General features: G+C 32.9%; 1 protein-coding gene across 8 annotated transcripts in view; it reads left to right on the forward strand.

Annotated features, from left to right (window-relative positions):
- Nucleotides 1-25,331, forward strand: part of LOC126849248 (neurobeachin) — a 289,515-nt gene that overhangs the window by 71,182 nt on the left and 193,002 nt on the right. The window lies entirely within an intron of this gene.

The following is a 25,331-nucleotide window of genomic DNA, read 5'->3' on the forward strand; positions in this document are numbered from 1 at the left end:
GCGTCTAAAATCCTTGCCACTCGATTATCATCCTTCAAACCTGCCAGCTTCATCTTTCTAAGGGAAGCAACAATATGTTTATATATATCTCCCCTTTTCGGTTCTTTACTAATTTAGTAGAAGCCAAATTAGGTTCATAATACACGTTAATGAGCGCACAATGTGCGTTGATGATTCTAATTATCAAGTCTGCCTAATTGTGAGTAATTACGCGAACTTTTGTGAAGGGGAAGAGAATTCTGGCACATACGATAGTACTTTTCCTACGGCGAGTTTGAAAACGTAGTTTGCAGTGAATTACCGGAAGAGAATCACAGGAAGAAAATTAATCCGGTATTCACATTGCGGTGTCGTTTGTCGCCAATTACGCACGAAATTTTTACGTCGCTCCATCCGATATGCGCACGTCGGCTGATTTTAAACCAGGAATTTCGAAAGCGCAAAGCTCGTGTATGACTGCGGCGGTTAATTATGCTGATACGACGCAATCGGCTGATAATTTTACCATGCAATACGTCAGTCGCGACAATAGCGTTTCGCTAACGCGGAATAATCTCCTGATGATACACGGTGATTGCGCATTATGTCGCCTCATGTCGCCGCGGTCGTGTATTTAATGTCCGCAGGAATGCTAGCGTCTAACGACGACCGGCGAAACGAAGATTTGTGACAGATAATCGTGACTATTGTTTCGCACGGACTAGCCGGCCTGATACGATTTGGATCGCGGCCGGCCTTTGTCCCGGTGTACAAGCACGAATTCAATTTCGGTTAGTACGCGTCAGGCTGCATTACGATGGAGCGGTTCCGATCGATAGCCGTGTGTAGCCATGCCTCCATCCAAGTGAAATGTTGAATTTCTCTCGGTACCTCTGCATCGACGTCGAACGCGATATAAAACTGTAACGTCATAGGATAATAAAGTAATCCTCAACGATACTGTATTCCGTGTGTACTGACACATTTCATCTCTACAGATATTAAGAGAATAAAAAAATGTTATCTATATTAGTGTATCTCGAAATATTTATAATCTGCAAGCAATTGTAAAAATTACAAACAGATAAAATTAATTGTTTTTCTCAATTCGTTTAGATTAAATTTTATTGTAACATTGCAAGATTTTTTTGCATGTAACTTACAAGAAATATTTAATGAAAATTAAAATGCTATAAAATGCGCGTTCGAAGCATTTAAAAAGATTTACCGTTGATATTGTTTCATGATCTGATTGTAGGCAGCCGTAAATAATCGTTGCGCACATTGGCGACCCGTGTAAATTTTCGGTTACGCAATTACAACGTAATTAACAAAAGGTAAATCTAATTTTAAAGCGATACTAAGTACGCTATATTGTACTACATCAAGTTGTTTGTTATAAAAACGGGATATACTGTATCTTTAGCGCTTATGTGCGCGTAAAATAGGGCATAGTCCGTGGGCAAGCCGCTCATTAAGCGGATTAACGTTTTCTGCCGCTAATTACTTTTCGATTCTTATGCAAAATTCGGGGAGTTAGCTTCGCAAAAGCCAATTCCATCTGCATCGTATATAATAGTCTGTGATTCGTGCAAAATTTCCGCATTAAAAGCGGGCGAACTGTTTGCATTAAAATATATAAAATCGACATGCGCGCTGGAAAATCGCTCGCGTAAAAGTTAAAATTGTTTTCGGACTGCGTTAATATTCAACATATTCGAAATCATGCAATTTAAAAGTTCGAGGAAACGCGATGCATTATAAAAATTGAATTCTTTTTCTTCTTATAGAATTTGTTTGAAGTCCAAAAGATTCATCGCGCGCAATCTACAGCTCTTTTTTATCAATTAATTGCACCCGTTAAATATTTTTAAAAAAGTTGGCAGTCAAGGGAAAGAAATGGGAGATAATTTAAAACTGATATAATAATTTGGTATTTAAAAAAATTTGTTATTGAATAGTGCATACATCGTGATTATAAATTCTAATGAAAAAGTTATGATTAAAGGATAATAATGTTGCGATATAGTATAATGTAGACTAAGACAATGATGAAAAATTAAATATGATTAAACAAGGCCGGTTAAGTGCCTCGATCAACACTCCATGTCAAATGTGATTAATAGTGCTATGCTTTAGCTTCGAGATGACAGGGAGGCGGATGACGCAATAATTCTTTGCGTCTCGATCCAATCTCCGAGCAATAGCCGGGTTGTTAATATCGTAATAAAATTTTAGAATCCATTACGGTGAGAACTATCCAATCGCGGAGGTTATGGATAAATTGAGGGGAGCTGTGCGTGGAGTTTATTAAATTTAATGTCTCCTACATGTACTAGATTGCGACACGTACTTATCCCGCGTAAATCCCGCGATACGTTATCATTATTCGAAACACGATCCTTCTATATCCTTTAAAATATTTATCCGCACACGAGCGCTCGTTCAATCCATCAATTATTATAAAACAACTCTATATTTGTGATTTTATGTGCATTATTTTCCTCCCTTAATTTCTTTAATGCGCTTGATAGAAAAGAAGATTAATACTTTTCATCTTCTTGTTTTTAACAAATTATTTTAATGCGAGAAACACATGATTCTTTTAATGTCATGCTTTATTGAAAAATTGAAAGATGTAACAAAAAATTCTATGATGCTGTTTGTATTTGTTAACCCTCTTACATCTGAAGCAGTATCTCTGTTACCTCTCGATTACGCTTAATATCCTCACTTAATGCTTCGTTCGCTCTGAGTGCTTGTCCCATTCTCGTTTTGGTCTCGTTGCTCTCTTTCACGCTCTTTCGCTTCCCCTATTTTGCATATCGAGCGAGCTGCATCTTTAATTCACCGTCCCGTCGCGCATCCCGGAAGGAGTTGCGAGAGAAGACCAGAAATATACGAGTCTCCCGTCGAAAGGAGAAGAAAAAAAATCAAAAACAAAAATCAGACTTCTCGCGCAGTGGCGAAGCTACACGTTACTATTCATGGAAAAAGTTTTAATTTGCGTGGTTTGCGCATGTTCGGGCCTGCATTCGGTATTATCGTTGCATCTGTGTGTGACGGATCGTACTAAACTTTAATAATGACATACGGAAAGTTATCAAAATAATATCACTAAATTTATATATGTCACATATGTGATATGGATAACTATTTCTAAAGATTATTTAAAGATTATTTAATTGAGCAATATCATCCATCAATTTTCATTAAGATTAATTATTATTGTTAATTTATTTATTTCCAATATTATATTCATATATCAGAATTATATAAAATGATTTTAATTGAGATGATTTTTTAAATTTATTATAATAAAATAAAACTTTTTAATCGATCTGCTTAATTTTCATGGTCATAAAGTGCAATGTACAAATTTAGTTTTGCCAAATGTTGTTTCTTCCTTTTACTGACTAATCGGATATCGATAACTTCTTAAGCCTTATTCGACTAAACGAGAACAAGTTACGCAAAGTAGTAGATAGAACAACGTTACTATTCATGAGAAAAGTTTTAATTTGCGATCCAAGTTTGCATACGTCTACACTCAACGCCATTCAGAATCGGTTTACAATCTTCGCTATGGATTCGCATACGTCGAACTTGGATGACGATGGATGAAGTTTTCCGTATTAAATCGAACAACTCGATGCTCGAAACTTTTCGATCCTTCAAGAGTGGAGTCCGTGAAATGATATGTTTGTTACGTGTAGTTGCGCGTAAAAACGTGACTCTTTCGCACATATTCCTGCAGCATCTTTTTCTACAGATTGAACGTTACAAAGTGTGCTTTTGTTGAATCTTGCGTGGTCTTCCCCAAGCGCTTAGCACGAATTGATCTCGTCGAAACGAGGGTTTCACGTGGAGAATCACGTATTTGCGAGAGTTCTTCTATTTTCGCGCGAACTTTCATGCGCGCGCGGATCACGATTTATGCGGTCTCACTTGGGATAGTCGCGACTTATTTCTGAAAATCCATGAGCAAGCAGAAAGTTCCTCTCGTATTGCTTCGCGTTCAAAACAAGTCCACTATCTTCGCCAACTATACTCGCGGAGAAAATTGAGCGTGAAAAATGCATTTTTTGATCGCGGCTATTCGCAGTTGACTTAAAATTTTCAAGTTCTCATATTTATATTTAATTTGGGATGCAATGATTTATCGATCCATTAAAAGATTCAAAATAAAAACTTGTGTAAATCGGGAAAGTTTTAGCTTCATAAAATTTTCTTCTAAATGTAATCTGATCGCTATATAACATTGCCGTATTTGTAGTCTCGCAGACGAGTTTTATAACGTATGTGAATATCTTTACATGATATTGTGACTCTTTCAAAGCTTCCCAAAAATTTCATTTTATTGTTGTCTGCGCCGAGAATTTAAATATCACCTGTAATTCGCTGCTGCCGCGTCCATACCGCCGAGTTTTAGCTTTTGCGCAAAAGCATCGCTTGGAGGACATCGGAGCTTTGATATGGCGCGGAAGATATCGATAGTCCATAGTACGGGTATAATACGATGTTAACGGCACTCTGTCTTTTTGCTCACTGACGACGGAACAGCCGCTACTTCTCCATCCACCGCTTATTAACCTAATATCGGAAATTCATTACAATCGAACGCGATAAATTAGCGATCGAACCGGCGTCCCTTTTACCTTTTGCCATCTTTGCCATCATGTATTTTGCATCCATTACGAAACGCTCGCTTCCTCCTCCTCCTCCCCCCCCCGTCCTCCTCCCCCACCCTTTTACCCGTTAAAGTTTAATTAGTTTATTTCCCGGTGCAAGAAAGCAGTTCCGCGCACTCTTGTATTTCGCTCTTGTTTTCAATGTGTAATTGGTACAAGGAAGACTGCTTGAAGGAAAGTGGATCGTTAACTTGCGGCTTTTAAGAATCTTCTGTGTCGCTGTCATTACAAAGGGACTAAATTCAATCAAAGTAAAATATACTTTAATTACAATATGCAATGACAAAGTTTTTAGATTTTTTTAATATAATTTTTTAGAATTTCTTGGTAAATATATATAATTAATATAAATGTAATATTAATATTATATATTATAAATTAATATTATATTGCGCAAAATTATTTAGTATTTTATAATGTATTAGGTATAACTATATATTAGCAAGCATTGCGAAACATTTAATGGCTAATGACAGCGAATGGTATTCGAAACTTTAATTCACTCATTACGACAAACGTTTCGGCGTTCGGTGTGAGACTTATTAATCTTTATTATAGATCGCGATGAAACTTTAAACACGACAACTCTCTCGCCCTCATGTCCTTAGAGAACTGTAGAATTTGCCAAGTCTCTAGAAAGGTAACAAGTTAAGCGATAAATGCAAACTTCGCGCAATTTTCATTTCCCAGTAGATCCTAGGGGGATGCAGCCAAGCACAGGAAAATATGCTTTGTTTCGAGTCTGAATTCCCATCATTCCTTTCCCCTTCCCCCTCCCCCCCTGCTCCTCTTTGCTTCACCTATATCGCGTTCTGCGGAGACCACTTTGCTAAAGCACGAATTAATGAAGCTTCAATTAACTTTGCTCCTCCGTGCCGTAAAATTCTCCCATCCCAGCTATAATATCAGTTAAAGTACGCTCTGTCCTTGAGCAAGTTTTGTCTTGCATTGTGCAAGTATAAAGAGCTTCCTCGGCGGGATCGGCCGTGAGTGCAAAAAGCGTATCGTTTCACGTGGATCGCTCAGCGGAAAAGTGCGGAAAGAGAGGAAGATCGTGTGGCGCGCGTGTATCAGTAAGCTGTGTGCGAAAGCGTATCGAAAGCTGCCGCCGGTCGTCGAGATTCAAAGCGATGGATCTGCATCGATGCGACACGATGACAAGAGTAATGCGGTACTAAAAATGTTGCACGTCGCGTCGGCCCGCCGCAAAATTTATGGGCGATACTACCGGGAAACGGAAAACCCGTATAGAAGGGTCTTAAAACGACGTTTCTCACGCACGTCAATAAAGATTAAGCGACAGAGGATAGAGATGTAGTGTGACGCGCGTGATGCTACATTGCAACGATGTAGCCCGGGGTTCGGCAACCACGTGAATTCCTGTTTTCGAGATACCTTTCAAAAGACGTGAGTCGCATTCGCGTCTCGTATATGTCCTTCCGCAGTTTTATTGTATCTTTATGTTAGATTCTTGTATGTTCTCAATAGCTTCCTCATCGTTACGCTCATTTAAATTCAGCCCTCGTTTGTTTGATTATTCGGAGTTATCACGTTTGAATGAATACGCCAGCTTTTATAGAGACATTGATTCGATTATCGAGACTTCCATCGCGACAATTGTTATATAACATTATCGTCGACTATTCTCGCTTTCTTCTGCATAGTTTGCGTTGTCGTATATGTACTAGTACTTATCTTTATTGTTTCAAAAAGCTAGATCTGAGCGCGTTGCATCGACATTTCCGGACACGTCGAGAATTTTTGACAGGACATCGAGACATGCGGAGCATATGCTCCTGTTCGAAAAGACAATTATTATTCCATCCGTGGTTTAACGATACCCTTGATGTTTTCTCCCTCGAATCTGAGAATGCTAATTAGTCGTAGCAAACACTCAACAATAAATTACTGGTTAATATTTTAATTTTTAGAATAAGTAAGCGCACTGGCAGAAAAAATCTCGATATATATATATATATATATATATATATATATATATATATATATCTTCATAAAGATACCTTGTTGAAAATTCGATATTGTCATTCCAAACATTATTATGGAATAAGTTACGTGTTTTTCATCAGAGAATACATTATTAATGCAAATGCAAATTTGAATTTGCATCGCGCAGGATCATCTGATTAAATTGCATTAAAAACGTTGAAGGAGACATGGTATATGTTTTCAATCTCAGGGGAAAAAATTTTTGTGATGTTCTTGTTTCTGACATCCTCGAATCCGCTAAAACGGTTTCTTCTATGCTCAACGTACGAGGAAAGTCTGAATTTGCCTGTTTAATATATCATTATTACATCGGTGAAACCATTTGCGATTTCCAATATCTACATACTTATCAAGTAATTTGCATTTGCAAAACGAGAGCAATTTATTGCCGATGAATATCTTTGAGATCGAGTTAATATCGATCTGCAATATTACGTCATTCACCTAACTCGTTTAACGCTGGCATTCAAATGGAGTCTATTATTCCCACAGATTTTTCAATATCTTTTTCCTGCCAGAACTCCCCTCGATCTTCTCAATTTGTTTTTTCACAAACACTCTTCGGCAAGTATTTGGAATTGACATAATGTCAATTGTAACGTTACATGATGCACTTGTTCGTCTCTGATATATTATTAATGGATTCATTTAAATAATTAATTTGCTAAGTCAATATTGTAATGGTGTGCGAGCTTCATCGCTCGTATCAATCATTCAAGAGTAAATGGTGACACAATCGAGAAATATCCTTGCTCAAATACGGAATTAAAATTTTAACGTTCCACACATAAACGTACATTTAATTTCGTCCTTTGATATTGATAAAATCAAAATTACGTTCTTTAATATTTCAGAATCAAATACAAATTTTATTGTTTATTCCGTTTATTCCGTCAATTTGTTTATGATTAGTCAAGAATCTTTGAATTTCTTCGAGCGAATATCGTAAAAATTGAATCACTTTTATTTATACTACCGTTTCAAAGCAGAGAGCCATTCAATAAAATCAGATGAAGACATTTTATCCGCAAAGCCGGTATAAATCAACATCACTTTTGTATGTAGCCATGCTTATACCGGATCCCTGCATTGACGTGTGCGTAACGTCAATAGGTCCGTTACGTCAGTGCGCATCGTATTGCATCTTCATTAGCGAATGATTGATTATCTATAACGTATCGGATATGTCTGCGTATTTGCCGGTGCGCGCTATTATCGTGCGTTATAGAAAGCAGATTGACACGAACGGTATTGCGCGAAGCATGGCCTAATGTAAATCGATGTAAATTACGTTCAAATGACGTTACGAAGTATTAGACGGACGTTCGTTCGACAATTATTCACACAAGACCCGACTGTTCTAGTAGTTTCGTCCTTGCAAAGGGCGTATCCCCAATATAGTGAATATCTTTTCAACGATACTATCATTAGATATTGATAGTTTCAGTTATCAAAATTCTATCTGATATTAATTATTCTAAAGTGCACATATAGTGATTGTGTATATTGTTCATTGAGCTTTCACTTTCACAGTGGACATTTATCACAATTTATCATAATTATCTTATATTGTCAATAGCAGTAATAATAATTGAATGCAATCGATAACAGTAAACTCAGCTGTTTGTTCATTACTTACTTTCTATCCAACTCTATACACTTTAATATACTCTATATTCTATACAACTGTAACATATTCTATACATACTCTTTATAAAATTTCAATATTAGATTGTTTAATATTATCGTTGTACTCATTAATATTAAGATATCTGTTATTTTTTTTAAAGGTGTTTATTTTTGAAATTAAAATTGAAATGATTTAAATTTTTAAAAAATATTTACACTCTTAATGAAATAGAATGAACATGATTCTTTAAATGTAAAAAAATATTTTGTTTGTTTTATTTTATATAAATTAAATACAAGAAAAATCTTATTTCTAATATGTTAAATTTATTAAAAATTGCGTAATAATATCATGGTGATGATTGACATCTGCAAAAAATGCATCGAGATAGACGAAAACTCCGCTGAATAAAAATTTAGGTACGAGCGTATTGTGCAGCAAAACTTTTACCGAAAAATATGCATCGGATGCAGAACTGATGGTTCGCAATTCAGCCTATTGTTTATATTTTCTCGCGTTGGCGTTTCATACAACTTTCATGCCGGACTCTATACCTGCTTTTCATCTTTCCGTCTCCCTTTCTCGATCGGATGACAATGAGGTCGGTGAGATATGATTTATCCACGAGACAGCATTTTTCTTCTTTTGTTATCTCGCGTGTTACTTTTTGCATTCGATACAAATCATACGCTATGACCTTGTTAATGTATGTAGAACAGATTGTTTCTGGAATTCTACTTGAATATTCAAATTTTTCAAATTTTGCGAGAGTAAATTAACTCGTGATACGTACGTAACTTTTGTGAATATGAAAATATCTGTTGGTAGCAGTCATACGATGGCAAAAGATTTTAATATTCGATTCTCCAAGTGCTCCGTGTGCTACTCATGAAAATGTGCGGAGCGAGCTTTGTGATTTGCGAAAATGTCGATCCATTGAGGCCGGCGCTTGTATCTATTTACCGAGGCGTAACAACGAACATTGTCGGCGCAGTTTTCAGTCCCGTCGTCGCCATTCACCGTCGCCGACGCCATGCAGCGACCAACGTTTTTATCCACACGGTCCTCAATTAATTTCCATTCATATTGGCCGACGAGCCGATGGACGTGTTTACAACGTTCAGTAATTGCGTGATCGTGCGCTGGTCGTGCCGCTCGATTGTTTCGCACAAATATGAGAGCCGACGACCATATACGACGATAGAACACATCCTGTATACTTGCTACTATGCCATTATAAACGCTGGTTGCGAGAGTTGCACAACATCGATCGTGATTTATTAATATAACGATATCAATATATCATAATAGAAATTCCACCATATGATATGGAATGTTCTGAATAAAATTTGATGAATTCCGTATTATATAATATGAGGATATATTAATAAAGTTTAAAGAGCTTTAGAATGTAATATACATTCTTTTTAATTTAAAAATGATGGCAAAGCGCGTTCTATGTAGATATCTATATAGAAGATCCTACAGTCCCGAATTTAAATGTCAAAACTTTGCGATATTCTTCAAAACGAAGGAAAGACGAGCGAATCTCTAAAAGATTTTTTTTCTTAGTTTATTGATCCGTCACACATTCTTCAAGTTTCGATATTTAAATTTAGGATACCCCGTATATAGAAAAATCTATTTCACATTCATCAAAAATCATCTTCACATTCATCAGAGAACATCAGAGAAAAATGATTGATAAACTCTTTTTAGCAGAATTTCAACGCATTTTGGTCTCATTCATCACGTTATTTGCTCAAGCTGGTTCACTAAAGATCATTTTTTTTTTGCGCTGATATTATATTACATCGAGTAGCTCTTTTCATCCTCATTCTCTTTTGTCTTCTTATTGATTCTCGTTCTGGCTGCCGTATATCTGACTCGCTGGACATACGGCGTTGCTTTTGCCAACGCGATTCTATAGAACGAAGCCGGAAATTGGCGACGGTGAAATACAACGTGCACCTTCGGCAAACTCGGTACTCGATATTGAAAGAGCTATTAAGTCAAGAGTGCGTGACGGGAGTAGTATCGTCCTTCTGTGGCCAGCTACCAATAGCTCATTTTTGATAGAGAGCTTGTGTTAGTTTGCATGGTTGAGATTTCTGGCTGCTATAATCTTATAATTAAAATTTCAGGCATATCGAATCGCCTCTCTCTGATAATTCTTTGCTCAGTTGTGCGACAGATATTTAATTGCACTAATATTTACATGCCTATGTCAATGCAATGGCGATGCAACTTAATTCATTCATATATTTATATTTTTTATTGCATAAATTTTTTACAGCTAGTTATATAAGAATAAAATTAAACAACTTGTTGATTTTGAAAATATATTATCGACATAAAGAGTATTCTAAAAAAGATTTATATTGACACGAATTTAATTTGTTATTTAAATATTAAGAAATTTAATATTTAAGTAAGAGATATAAAGTAAGAGATTGCTTACAGAGATAGACAACAAAAAATTTTTATATATTCTTATATAATTTTTATATATTTTTATATATTATACTATCCTTTGTATGAGGGATAATTTATTTCAACTGAAGGAAAACACGCAATAGTTGTGCATGTATGAGCCATATTACATATTTATATAGATTTATACAAAATGCAACTGTTATTTTCTAAATATATATATAAATACACGCTTGCTTGAATTTGTATCCCCGCAGAACCTAGTATCTTGCCAGCGATATGATACGGGCGTTATAACGTAGGCGTTAGGCAGCCGGACGTGAACATTAAATCAGTGAATTTTGCGAGACGGTGCTTCTTTCCCATAGTCCCTACCCCCGGGCTTACGTAAATATTTGTATTCCGCCGCTAAGGCGAAGAAGTTATTTCTGAACACTGAAGGCGGATTGCATAAATATGAAATTTATTGTGCGAGATTTTTATGCCGCGAAAGTGGCATTGATATATAGAATAACGGCCGCGAGAAAAATTGCTTAAGAGAAAAACTTGGAAGTGCGTTTCAGCCATGCTGACAGCGAGTCGCTATTGGGAGTGAATCGCAATGAGAAAATGCACAAATGTGTACACCGCATACTCTTTACTTTTGTGGCAAAATTTCATTCGGAAAATTTGTAGAATTTTGTTGTTCTTCGAACGGCACTAACATACTTTTGCCGCGTACAACGGACGAGCCGATTAAGTGATTTCCGATTAAGTGTCTCGCACAGTGATGTTTTCTCGTCCTAGAAACTTAAAACTTTCGTGGAATTTCTAACCTGGTTATTCTCGATTTTCTCAATTTCCTTTTACTCCTGTTTTTGTTGTTTTTTTTTTTTTTCTTTTTGTTCGGTCCTTTTAAACACATCGAGTTCGACGCGCTCGTCTACAAAATTCGAGTACAAATCGGTCGCTCTCGACGTGGTTGAAGATGTCGTATAGGAAGCGCTGCATATTTATCGTACCTCGCCAATCTCTCTCGTCGTTTCTTAGATTAAAGTCGATAGCTCGACGTTTCCGATTAAAATAAATTATACAGAGAAATTTAAATAATTGAAAAATCGAAGAATTACCTTGTCATTGTGCATCTAATTGTAAGCAGCAATGATTTAAACTACATAAAAGATAACATATAAATGGATGTTATGTAAAATTTTTATATGAATGATGATAGAAAACGTCTTTCGTGATTCTGCGGTCTTGTCGGTCGTCGTATTACATGTGGGGCGCTTGACCTCGTTTTCAGAGATACAGCATACCTTGCGGCACTTTCCTGGTCGGCCACAAATGGAAGATAACGTTTGTGTATGTTTACGTGCTTTTATCTCTCCTTCCTCCGTAAGAAAGCCTTTGCAAAGCATGGAATAATCTACGTGTGATGGTAATTAATTATAAATTCTAATACATGCGCGAGCGAGATAACAAAGTTTCGTCTTTCGCAAACAAGAAAGTGATTTTGTTACTACATTGTTAAACAAACGATAAATATAAAAATGAATGTATAAAGCGAATACATATATTGATGTAAGTAATAAAAATATATGATAGATGCGAAGAATTTTGTTTATTATTTCCGCTAAAAATTTTTACTGCATAGCACGCTTGTATTAAATTCCATTCATTTCTACGCTTGCATAATGACTTTTACAGAATTATATAAGTCTACATTTGAATTTTCTCACCCCGTATTCATCTTCCATTAAGAAAGACTGTACGGCACGCACAGTAGGATGAACATTCGGGTCGAATAACATCGCGTGATCTATATCCGCGGAATAATTGTGGATCTTTGAACAGGGGCGAACAATTCAATTAATTAAAACCTCGCTGTACCGGGAAATTGTCTAACTTGATCACGCTGATGTGAATTATCATTACGATTGCAATAAAGAAAGGAAATACCTTTTTAAGTTAATTATTCTTTCGTCGAGATCAAGAACTGTATCTAATTCATAACTTATAACTATATCTATGTTTTATACAGTATAATTATATTTTTGGAAACATAATTATATAATTAATGTTGAAACATATATATCAAGAGAATTGATATCTTTAATTTTTACGCATAATAAATATTCATTTATATTATATGGTTCTACTTATATGTACGCGTTTGCTTTTATGTTTGCCCTTTATGTTTATATAAATAGGTTATTGTGTTTGATAAAATTTATATTGTAAACATGTTAAGCGATAGTCTTCATCGGCCGAATTTTAAATATCTTGTTTCACATTATCGATTTTTTCACAATGCATGATTTTATGTATTACATGTCGTACACGATTATGTAGCTTTCCATATTTGTACATTTTTGTAATTTTGTCGAAATATTTTTAATTAAATACGATGCAACGTGCAAAAACAGCGTTACGCTACTCATCTATTTTCAATAAATTTACTGTAATATTTGTTTCATTTTGATGATATCAACGATATTAGCTTTATTTAACTTCTCTATCCCATGATATAAATGTTTGTTGTATTTAATTATAGCTAATACATGTACAGACTTTCGAATACGCGTGCAAAAGCAGAAAATTTCCATTTATTAATTTACAATTTTATTTAATTATATTTCCTAAAGTAAAAAGTAAGAGGTAAGAGATTTTTAATCTTTACATGATTGTATCAATAATTGATTTTGACACAAAAATATGCAAATTAATGAGTATATTAATATTACAGTGATATATATATCTCATATAATTCCTTCTCTGTATAAATTTTTCTTGGAAATTTTAATAAAACTTATTTCCTTAATGTTTAATTTCACGATCATCTATGTTCAACGTTTTCTCTGAAACATTTACTGCATGTTTTACGAAATATTTCGCTTTACTGAAAACATTGCTAAAAAATTTCATGCACGTTAACAAAAATGGCACAAGTTTCTTTTAAGCATACTAAAATTGCGTCTAAATTCTTTTAATGAGCCTTTTGAGCGCAGTAGCTCACTGAATAGAAGACAATCAACGTATGAATGAAACCAATGTGAAAAAGATAATCGTATTCTTTGCATTTCATCCACATGATATTCTTCTTACTTTGTGCAGATTATAAGAGAGAGAGAGAAATCATGCCTTTTCATGAATTAATAGATTTCATTAATAGATTATCATCAACAGATTTTAATTATTTTCTATTGATGTTTTGTTACGAATCTATTGTTATACTTCTAATTAATACAGAATGATCACTTAATAAATACAGAATGATCACTTAATAATTAATATACTGACTAATTGCATGTAACTGTCACGAAGAAGATTATTAATAACAAATCATTTTTTATGAATATATCAAGTTACAAGAGAGGAAAGATATGCTTTCGCACATAGATACTTTATTTTACCTTGTTAAAGTAACTGTATACGTGTTTAAGGATTGTATCTTAAGAGCAGAGAGCATATCATGAATATTCAGCATTCATTTACTGTAGATTTAATTTCCGGTTATATTTTTTTTAGACAGAATTTGAAAAATGTAATGCAGGTGGAATGACATTTGAGAACTTTATATATATATATCATAATTTTTTATGAAGACATTCTGATTGCACATTACTTTAAACAATAATTTGATTTCTTACTGAATTTTATAGATTTATAATTCACATTTATTAATTATTCTTAAACTCATATATATTTTTATTTAAGCATAAATAAATTTTTCTCCTTTTAAATGAATTTTTGTGACACATTCTTTATGCCACATGCGTTATTATTTAAAATTAATAACTTTCTTTTCCTTCTTGTTTTATGGAAAATTTTGTATGTAACGAGATTGGTAATATTCTGAGTTGTTGCATTAGCTGTTAACTTCCTTTATGGATGCTGTATCGCCGCATATACGAGCGTAACGTCGGTAGACACTTACTTTTTAATGAGATCAGTAATATCTCAACAGCTTCGTTCTAGAGTTTCGCATATACCAACGGGATATAACCTACTGTATCCATTCGTGTTTCTAGTTCATTGCAATTAAAAAAGATGTATGTAATAATTTTTAACGCGTTATGTATAAACAAGAAATATATATCAAATATAATTTTAATTAGCGTGCATGTAGAAATATTTTTGTTTTATAAATTTCACATATAATTTTTATTTCTAATTTCAAAATTATACAATCTGATAATTTGTAAGAAAATATTATATATTAATGTTACAATAAATATTATTTAAATATTATTTTGAAGTTATATATATGTAGATATGATATAATTAAATATTTAAAATATTATAATATTTCATAATTAAAATATTTCACGATGCTCATGATAAGTCGTTCAAATATAACATTTTTTACTCAAAGAAAAGAAAGTAATAATATGTATTTTAAATTTCATATTTGAAATTGTAAATCTATGTACATTTTTATTAATACAAAATATTATCTTGTATCAAATAATCGACATTCTCGTATATTACTGTAAATATTATAATAATACCATAAATATTGACAAAAAGGCCTTTTGCGGAAGATTTGTTATTTGATTGCAGTAATTAAATTGAGCGATTTTATGATAATCGTAGTTTTCTCTTTAACATAGAATGAAGCTTCCGCAATTTGAGATACTTGAATCGAAGCTTCTCTTTTCCTCTATCATGGTCCTATCGCTATACCACTATTACTGTCTCGTTTTATCTGGCTTCTACTTCTTCTTTTCGCACACGCTTCATTCACTTTCCCTCCACTATTCGCGTCAGCGTCACTAACTCATTTAAAACTCCGGGGACAGCCCTTTAATTAAAAAAGTTTACGCTTCTTATTGGCGGCTATCCGCGTCGCATTGAGGTCTAATTGAAAATTACTTAAATATTTCATGAATAATTTTACATCGTTGCGTATAAATGTGTAATTCCATTTTGTGTCTCTGTGATTATTTAATATATTTAAAGATAATTTATAATATCTTTGTGATATGAATTATGTGAGATATTAAATAATTAATGCGTGTAGAAAATGTAATATCTGGTTGGTAAATAAATATAATATAATATTAATTTTTGATATGTATACTTTTTAATTATTTGTACATGATTTTTTTGCCTCGAGAAATTTATTCGCGGAAGTATATAAGCGGAAATGAAAAATGTAGGTTTTTTTCATGTTGAAGTAGATTGTAGATCCGTAACCCTTTTCCCAGAGAATCTAAAGATGGAGTATATCACACGGTATATGACAGAGAAAAATGGAATTATATAACTTCTTTTCTCGATGAAATTAAATTACTACCTAGCTATTAACGCGACTAGAATTTCATTCTATTCCATTTCATTCAAAAAGATGAGGAAACTACAGCAATGACTGCACTTCCCATAAATTTACTTCTTGTTTTATGTAAATACAAACAGCCGCGTATGACAGAAACGCAGTTTATACTATGAATTGAAACACAAATGATCATATATACTTTTTTATATTTTTTTTATATTGTTACAACGCAACCATGGCATATGGCACTCCATAAAAGACTGGATACTTAATACTCTCATACTCCTTCGTTTAACACAGCTGTTTTCAAGTTCTATCATTGGCCGCTATCAAGGACAAAGCTCTACATTCCGTCGGAATAAATTGCGGAATACCGGAATGATTGTTCTTATTTTCGCGCGTTTTCACTTTGTTACGGGACGAATAAAAATGCCACTAGAGTGGTACTGGACAATAGTGACCGCTTATCTACCGAAGAGTTTGAATTTAATTCGTTCCTTAGAGGAACGCTCGCTTTCAAACCTTCGTTCACTTTCGTCCGCTATCTTTCTCCATGCATACCTCGATTAATCGCGTGGAATTAAAAGCGTAAAGAGAAAAGAGGAACGTAGGGGAAAAATGTAATAGAATTAATCTTACACTGCACTGGCTTTCAACGATGATAATTATTCGAAAAACGTGAATGAGTTTTTACGAAAGTCTGATAAAGCATTTTACATTTCAATACCATATTTCGAAATATTTTATTCGCTAAATTATAATTCCCTCTTTGAGACTAATAAATTATTATGACATTTCGATTATTAAAATTACATAAAAATGTAAATAATATTGAAATATGAAAAATACTTTGCATATGATATATTAAAGCCAGATTTTAGCCAAATGGTATAATGAAATTTTTTTATAGCCAATATGTCAAAATTGGATTATCAGTCCATTAACTAAAATAAAAAATTTATTAAAAATTTAATGCATTTATTTGTTACGCGATGTAATGCAGCATATCCATTAATGTAGATTGACACAATTTGATTGAAAATATAGAGAAAGGATAGAGCTTTCTAAAGGAATCTGGAATTTCTCTCAACAGCACATTGAATAACGTTGCTGTGGTTAATGAAAGTAGTGGCCTTAAGCGTACGCGTACACCACACTTCAGTGATGTTGTCAATTTAGCAACTAACGGAAGCCACATATAGACAGATAAATTGCTTTGGTTTTGGCACAGCTACGGATCATTATCTCAAAGTGTTCGAAGTGTAGCAACAAATTAACTTTCGTCCCTGATAATTAATGCCAAATGCGCACGAGATTTAACGGAGAGTTATACATACATATATATATATATATATATATATATATATATATATATATATATATATATTATATTGCACATATAATATTAATGTGTGGTCAATGTCCATTTGTCACATCATTTTGTCTCGTGTATTTAATAATATATCTAAAAAAAATATTCCTCTCTTTAGATTAAAATTTTAGATTTCTTCTCTTTTTGCTTCTATTTTATTTAAAAATATTAATACAACAAATATATAATAATTCCTGTATCTCTCTTAGTCTGACTTTTCCCCTTCGACCTGTCCGGCATGGGTGACCCTACCGATAACTATTAACGTTTTCGAGTAAAGCAAGTTTGATCGCTTTGAGAGCGATTAAATCCAATTTGCTATAAATATATGTTTGACCAAATATAGGTTTTAAGAGAATCTGATTAATATATATATAATTAATAATATAAAGTATATCCCGCTTATATTCAAAACACAAGATTTTTTACTCTGATTAATCAATCAGGCAAAAAAAGGCTTAAAAAATAAAATGTTTCTCATATTTCTATTTAATCTAATAACCTAAGAATCCCTAGAAATCCAAGACAGAGTTTATGAATTTTATTTATTAATCGGTCTCAGAGCGATCAAACTTATTTCACTCGAAAACGCTATATGTTACCGCCGGCATAGCTCTCAGGTTCATTAAAGTACGCAAACCTCCTCACCCGGCAAATGCCTTCGTTAAGGTGGAGATACGTTAGAGGAGGAAAAATATGTGAGGATAGGCTTTTGCCTCTTCCTCAGAATGAGATATTTATTTTGTTTTTATTTTTATTCTAATATAAACAAAATAATAAGTATGATATACAAAAATAAATTTAATAAAATATAATACAGAATATAATCTACTCTGGTTTCCCTTCAAATCACATAAATCTTTCGCCTTTTATAAAATTGAAATTTAATAATTAAAATAATTTATTAAGGGAATTACACGAAAATGTCCAAAATATGCGTATGATAAAAAACATACTAGAAATTTTTAGACTAGACAAGGATTTTTAGCAACGATTAATTACGCGATATTTATTATTAATAATTGATATACAATTATAAAGCTTAATAAATTTATATAATGTAAAGCGATCAAAAGAGTCATTAATAAAATTATCAATCATCTTTAATTGTAGAAAAAAGTACTTGTGCACTATTTTGCGCAAACTTTCAAAGAAAAAATTTAAAACGTAAAAAGATAGGCAAAGTTTTGATGTGCGTCAACGATTAAATTATAAAATAAATCGCGATTAAAAATTTCCGAACAAACGCGACAAATAAATGAACCGATTATATTCGTAATATTCATATAGTGACACGCGTAATTTTTATAATAATTAAAGCTTACAATACTCGCATGCGCGCGATATAATTGCTATCATTTTATGCAAAGATATTTTGGCAGACATTCGAGATATAGCATCCATCGCCCGATTTATTTTCCAATACGCGATTTTATACGAATGTCGCGATCAACAATAAGATATAGATTCTATCTCGCGGATGACTATTTTAACAAAATAAAATGGCTCTTTAAAGCCTTTAAATATTGTTATAAAAAATTGCCACGTTTTATAGAGAATAATAGACTCAACGATTTTAACAAGACCTTCCCTCCGCCGAGTGACACGCTGGTTAATATTCGACAAAGAGAAGAACGATCCTAAAAGTGGAGAACGACCAACTTGTCTTGTTTCTTTATCAGTTTTTGCAAAATCAATTCGCAAAGAAAAGTTAAGTGATCCATTGAACGTTAGAACCGCTGCAGGAAGGAGCAAAATTCCGGATCTTCCGGACTGCTCCCGATAACAATAATTTCGGTAATGATTCAACGACAGTTACCATTTATCTTCAATTCACGCGATTGAAAATTGCGCGAGAGAACATGTTCTTCTATTATTTAGAATTATATTTCTTTATTGGAAAATAGATGGATATAACAATTTTTTTATGAAAATGTGGTTACGAACGACTATATTTATGGATAATAAAATACATGCATCTTTATTGTAGCTAATGTTAAATATGCGAGTATAAATAATTCTCGGGTACCAACTGTTCGAGACGAATCGAACCCGATAACAGCAAAATTTAAAATATTTCAATTCAAATACTTTGCAAGATAAATCGATATAATTTCAAGTAATTAATTCTAAGCTATTTTCCTGTTAAAATAAATTAATTTGTCGATTTTTACTGATATCAGGGTACCCATTCGATTTGTCTCGAAGTTTTTAAATATCCGCACATTTTACATTATATTCATATACATATATATATATTCATATATAAATTTGTATATAATATAATATTCAAAAAATATAAAATTCTTTAGGATGATATGTTGTTTTGCGCATGTATTTTATTATATATATAAAATAATACATATATACTAATCCAGGACTGATGTCCTAGAGAATGAAAGCAGAATGTCCAATATCTGTAAATAGTTTCTTAAAAGAAACCAAAAAAACTGATGTTAATATCCCAAGTGCCTAGAAATAGTTTCTTAAAAGAAACCAAATATTATATTAATTAATAATTATTAAAATATATCCGTTCGTAACCATAATTTTTTTCAATAAAGTCAACAAAAACGATAGATAGCAATTTGAAATTATTAAAACATATAAATGTATACAATAGCTATATCCATGTTTAATCTACTGTTAAGTCTTTCTTTTAATATAAAAATAATAAAAATAATAATAAATTATTAATAATATTAATAATGATAGAAAAACAGTTTTTAATAAAGAAAAAAATATATATTTTTCCTCTAAAAAAATGTATACCGTTTAAATTAATTTTTTAATTCGACTTTAAAAAGGCGTGTGTGGCATTCATCGTTGTATTACTACCGAAATCATTATTTTCAGGAATCGTCAGGAAAACCGAGAATTAATTCCATTCCTGCAACGAAAATCCATAATTTTTAATAGACCACCAAACTAGACGTCGCGGATGGATCTTGCAAAAACTAATGAGAAATAATTCTCTACAATAAAGATCGTTTCGACTACTTGCCGCTACGAACCAGACAATTTTAATAACGTTCACCTGACGAGAGGGACAGCAATCGCGTTTAAGAACAGAAAGAATGGAAAGAACGCGGAAAAATATGTTCTCGTATTGTAATTTATTAATTTATTTTATAAATATTTAATTGCGATACGGAATTCGTAAATACATCAATCTCTAATTAAAAGTAAACCATATGTAAAAAATATATACTAAATTACTCACGATTCTGCAATCGTTAAATTTCATGAATGACAAGCTCATATTTAATCGTTAATTTAACATCGAATCATGTTTTTATTTGATATTTTTTAAATTTTATATTAAAGAATTATGTATTTGTAAAATTTATAAAATATATATATTGAACTATATATATATAAAATTTCCCGATTTTTTATTAATGACTCTTTAGTATAAAAATACACGCGTTAAATTTATGTGTATAAGAATATTTTTGCAATACATACTTTTGAAACAAATATATCGTATATGTTAATTGAATTTTTTACATATTGTCATTATACATATCCTTTTGGGAATTTTTCGTGTAATTTACAAAAAATGCATATTTCATATAATTTACACATAATTATAATATAATACCATTATACATATTTTATACATATTTTTTTCAATTATATAGATTTTTTACAATTATACATATATTAGACATATTTATATTATTAGTTACACAATAATTTTATAACATTTTTGACATAAAATATATATTACAACATATTAAAATATTTTATTATTATATTTTATTATAACATTTAATGTTATTGTAATTTATTTTTTAAAATTTTTCTGAGAATAAATTTAAGTTGAATATTATTATTATGTATTGTAATTTTATTTCTAGTTTTCTCTTTAATGTCCTAACAATCCCTATAGCCCTAACAATCCTTATTTGCTGGCTGAACCAGCAGAAATTTGAGATTTAAAGAATGTCCCTGACCGCGTGCCCTAACCGCGTGCCCTAACCGCGTGCCCTAACCGCGTGCCCTAACCGCGTGCCCTAACCGCGTGCCCTAACCGCGTGCCTTAACCGCGTGCCCTAACCGCGTGCCCTAAACTTACATGTACCTCTCGCTAAGCATTTTGATCAGTATAAGCCGCTTATTTTGTGTAGATCAATATCCATTCTTCAGGCCAGTTGGACCTACCTTTCGTTGCTCCTGGCCACTTGCTGAATTGATCTCGAACAAGAGATCGAAAAAGGAAATGCATACTCCTTTTATCGTTGATGCTATTTATTAGCCGGCGAATAGCCGCAAGATTTTTCTTGCGCTCGTAAGGAGATAAACTCCTTCTTTTGGCGGCTAATTATTGTCGCCAGCAGATGAGCGCAAATATTTTACGCTCGTTGACGATCGTACAATTTTACGATCGTTCGTTGAATATTCATTTTAATATAACTTTATTTTAACTGAGACAAAGCCAAATTATCAATCAAAATTTTGATTAAAAAATTATGATAAATATATAAATTTGATTAAAATTTGAATATTAATATATAATTTATTTAATATAATAATGCATATATATAATAATATATAATATTAATTTATATAATAATATATAATTTATAATAAAATAATATTAATCTACACAATATTTATGCCATTTCTTATCATATTATTATAATTAATTGATTAATTTTTGGTCTCTCAGTTAAACTAAAGTTTAAAAACAAAGTCTACAAACAAATTCTACAACTGGATGAGCTATAAGAAATTAGGATATAATCGCTGTGCGTTATAAGAATGAATTACCATGACACGTATAATTGATAAAATTACTATCGTTCTTTAGTCAGTAAATTAGATAAAATCTACGAATTGGAAAAAAATGTTTTCTATAATCTTCCTTCTTCAACTTAGACTTTAATTTATTTTTTGCAATAGATGCAATACATATTTAAAAAAACTTATTCAAAGTTATTCAACTGAATCTGTTTAAGCTCATCCATTTAAAAGTAACGGATTTATTACAATCTATAATCTATAATCTACATCTACAATCTCTATGAATCCGTTACTTTAAAATTAAATAAAAGTTCATCACTCACCGGCACTGATGCGCAACAGCGGAGATTTGGTCTTGAGGCTACGTTGTCTGCAACACACAAATATAAAATCCAAATTATAGCAACGCTTAAAATAATTAATATTTTAAGAAATTATTATTGTATCGAATTTTATATCCGATGCATTTAATAATAAGAAGATATATAAATATGGAATAATTTTATAAATTCTAAAAAAGAAAACTATTTTTTTAAATAAGAACTTTTATAGTAATCTGAATCTCTCTTTTTTAAACTATTTAAATAATGATCGAATCAAATTAATAAATATACGGGATTTATAATAATAATTAATATACAAATAATAATATTCACCCTTGGGTTGCTCCGCCGATGCAGGATGCCTCTCCTAGGCCTCCTCCTCCTCTCAGGATGTTAAGGTCGCTACGTTGATCTGTAACATAAAAAGGAGGTGCAAATTGTAGTAATGCTCAAAATAATTAATATTTCCAAAAATTTATTATATACATTGAATTTTATATTCGATGCATATAATAATAAGCAGATTAATAAAATAATTTTATAAATTTTGAAAAAAACTACTAATAACTGTAATAATTTCATATAAAAACTATAATCTAAAAGTAGAAACTTTTATAAGATTATAGATTTTATATAAAAATTTTTTTTCTAATTGTCTTTTGTTTAAAATATATAAATAAAAAGTCAAATTACGTGATTAATTGCTTGATTTAAATTGTACACAATTAATAAATAATGAATATATAAATAAAAAGTTACTTACCACAGGGCTGTTTCACCGATGCCCGATGCCTCTCCTAGGCCTCCTCCTCCTCCTCCTCCTCTCAGGTAGATTCACACGCGCGATTCTTTAAACGGCACACCCGCACTTTTATTAAAAAATACTTCCGCACTTTTACGCGCGATACTTTAAACGAAACTCCCGCACTTTCGAATTTCGGCACGATCGAACCCCGTTTCACTCGAGAATCATACTGCGAGTCGACAAGTCGGGAATTCACGATTACTCCGAGCTAGGGTTAAGCGAGCAAAGGAAGAAGACGAAATCGATTGATGGAATCGACGCTCAATTCTTGTCCGCGCTTGTTCTCACCGAGGGCCGACTCGAACTTTATTAGGAACGATCACAGAGAACCACCAAGTTTCTATCATACAGACTGAAACTTACGCTTATCATAAGGCTGAGAGACGGGTCGAGAATGAAGATACCCAAGTCCTAAGTGTCACAATTTAGATCACTTAGAAGATGAGAAATCAGCTTCTCTAGCGAGCGAAAATCGAACCTAATAAAACACAGCCAACTATCCTCAATGCGATACAGTACAGCTGATAGACGGTACAAGATGAGGGAACGACGATTCAAAAATCGATCGAATTCTAACCGATTCGGGCCGAACCGTTCGTCGAAGCAGAGCGTGCCCCCAACAGCCAATTCTCGAACCGAAGTTCTTGATTAACCGCGCGATCATCGCATCTATATTATGCACGATCATACGTTGCTACGCGGCCGGCATTCACCTCAGCCGCGATACTGAGGCGTTTTAACGTTGCGTCTCCATTAATATATTAAATTTATTAATACATAAATATTTATATAATATATATAACATTAATATTGTATTAACGTTACCTAATATCATATAAAATTAATTATATTAATAGGGTATTAATATATTACCGATAGCAACGCTGAGAGATATCCCAGTTAGTCGGCAACGAAGTACGATCCTCGAATCGTGAAAACGGGATAGAAGTCCGACGCGAAGACGCGACGACGCGAAAACGCGGTTATGCGGTTACGCGACACTCTCGTTGCTCGTACGCTCCGATGACAAGCAACAAGGCAACGCACTAAGTCCTCCACAGATGTGCGTGCCACATATGAGTCATTGTACGACTCGTGGCAATGCAGTATGGACACGCGACGGAATCCGCGGACGTGACGGAACCGACGCCGCGAAAAGCCGTCCGCGGCACGATGACAGCACTAACGATACGACGAGCCGTCCGCGACACGATGACAGCGACGACGGCGTTGGGTGCTTGGTTTCCCCTTCTCAGTAACCTCAGGAGGCCTTTATTTAAGGCCCTTAAGGTACCATCCGGGTACTATGCCCTCCCACCACGCCAAGGTTACACCCTGGGAGGGTATTATATGTATATAATTTTCTAATATGATATATATATATATATATATATATATATCATATTACAAAATTATATACATATAACGTAAGAGTTATATTATATATAATTCTGTATTATAACTTAAGAGGGAAGATAGAGAGATGAACAGAAGGAAATGTAGATATTTTAAAAAAACAAACAATATATTCGTTATATTACACGATAATTTAGATTGGATCTCATACATTATTGAAGAAATAAAAAAGGAACAAGCAATGTGTATATTTTGAAATTGGTGGTAAACAGAAATAAATTATTTACGGCACATACCTTTACTCCGTCGGATGCTTTTCCAAAGTTCTTTTTTCTCTTTTGTTCCTTTACTGTATCCACGTAGCACTTACACTTGCTTGCGAAAACACGTTAATTAGTCGAATACATGATGATCGCGGGACACTTTGCACGATTCAACCGCGGAATAATCGTATGTACTTCGATAAAGATTTATTATCACGATTTATTATCACAATTTGTGTTGTTTACCAAAAATTAATTGTTGAGCGTTAATTTTGTAATAATCATGACGAATTATGCTTCAATATTAATCACGATCGCGTTTAGAGGAAGAATTCAATACTATTCGAAGCGTTTCAGACCACTTCTTCTATGCTCGAGTGTCGCTGTGCGAATGATAACAAAACCATAATATGTAAACAGTAGCACACTACACGGCACCACAGCTGAACACTTTGTTATTAATAAT

This window comes from Cataglyphis hispanica, chromosome 1 (genome assembly GCF_021464435.1).
Source record: "Cataglyphis hispanica isolate Lineage 1 chromosome 1, ULB_Chis1_1.0, whole genome shotgun sequence".
Classification (NCBI taxonomy): Eukaryota; Metazoa; Arthropoda; class Insecta; order Hymenoptera; family Formicidae; genus Cataglyphis; species Cataglyphis hispanica.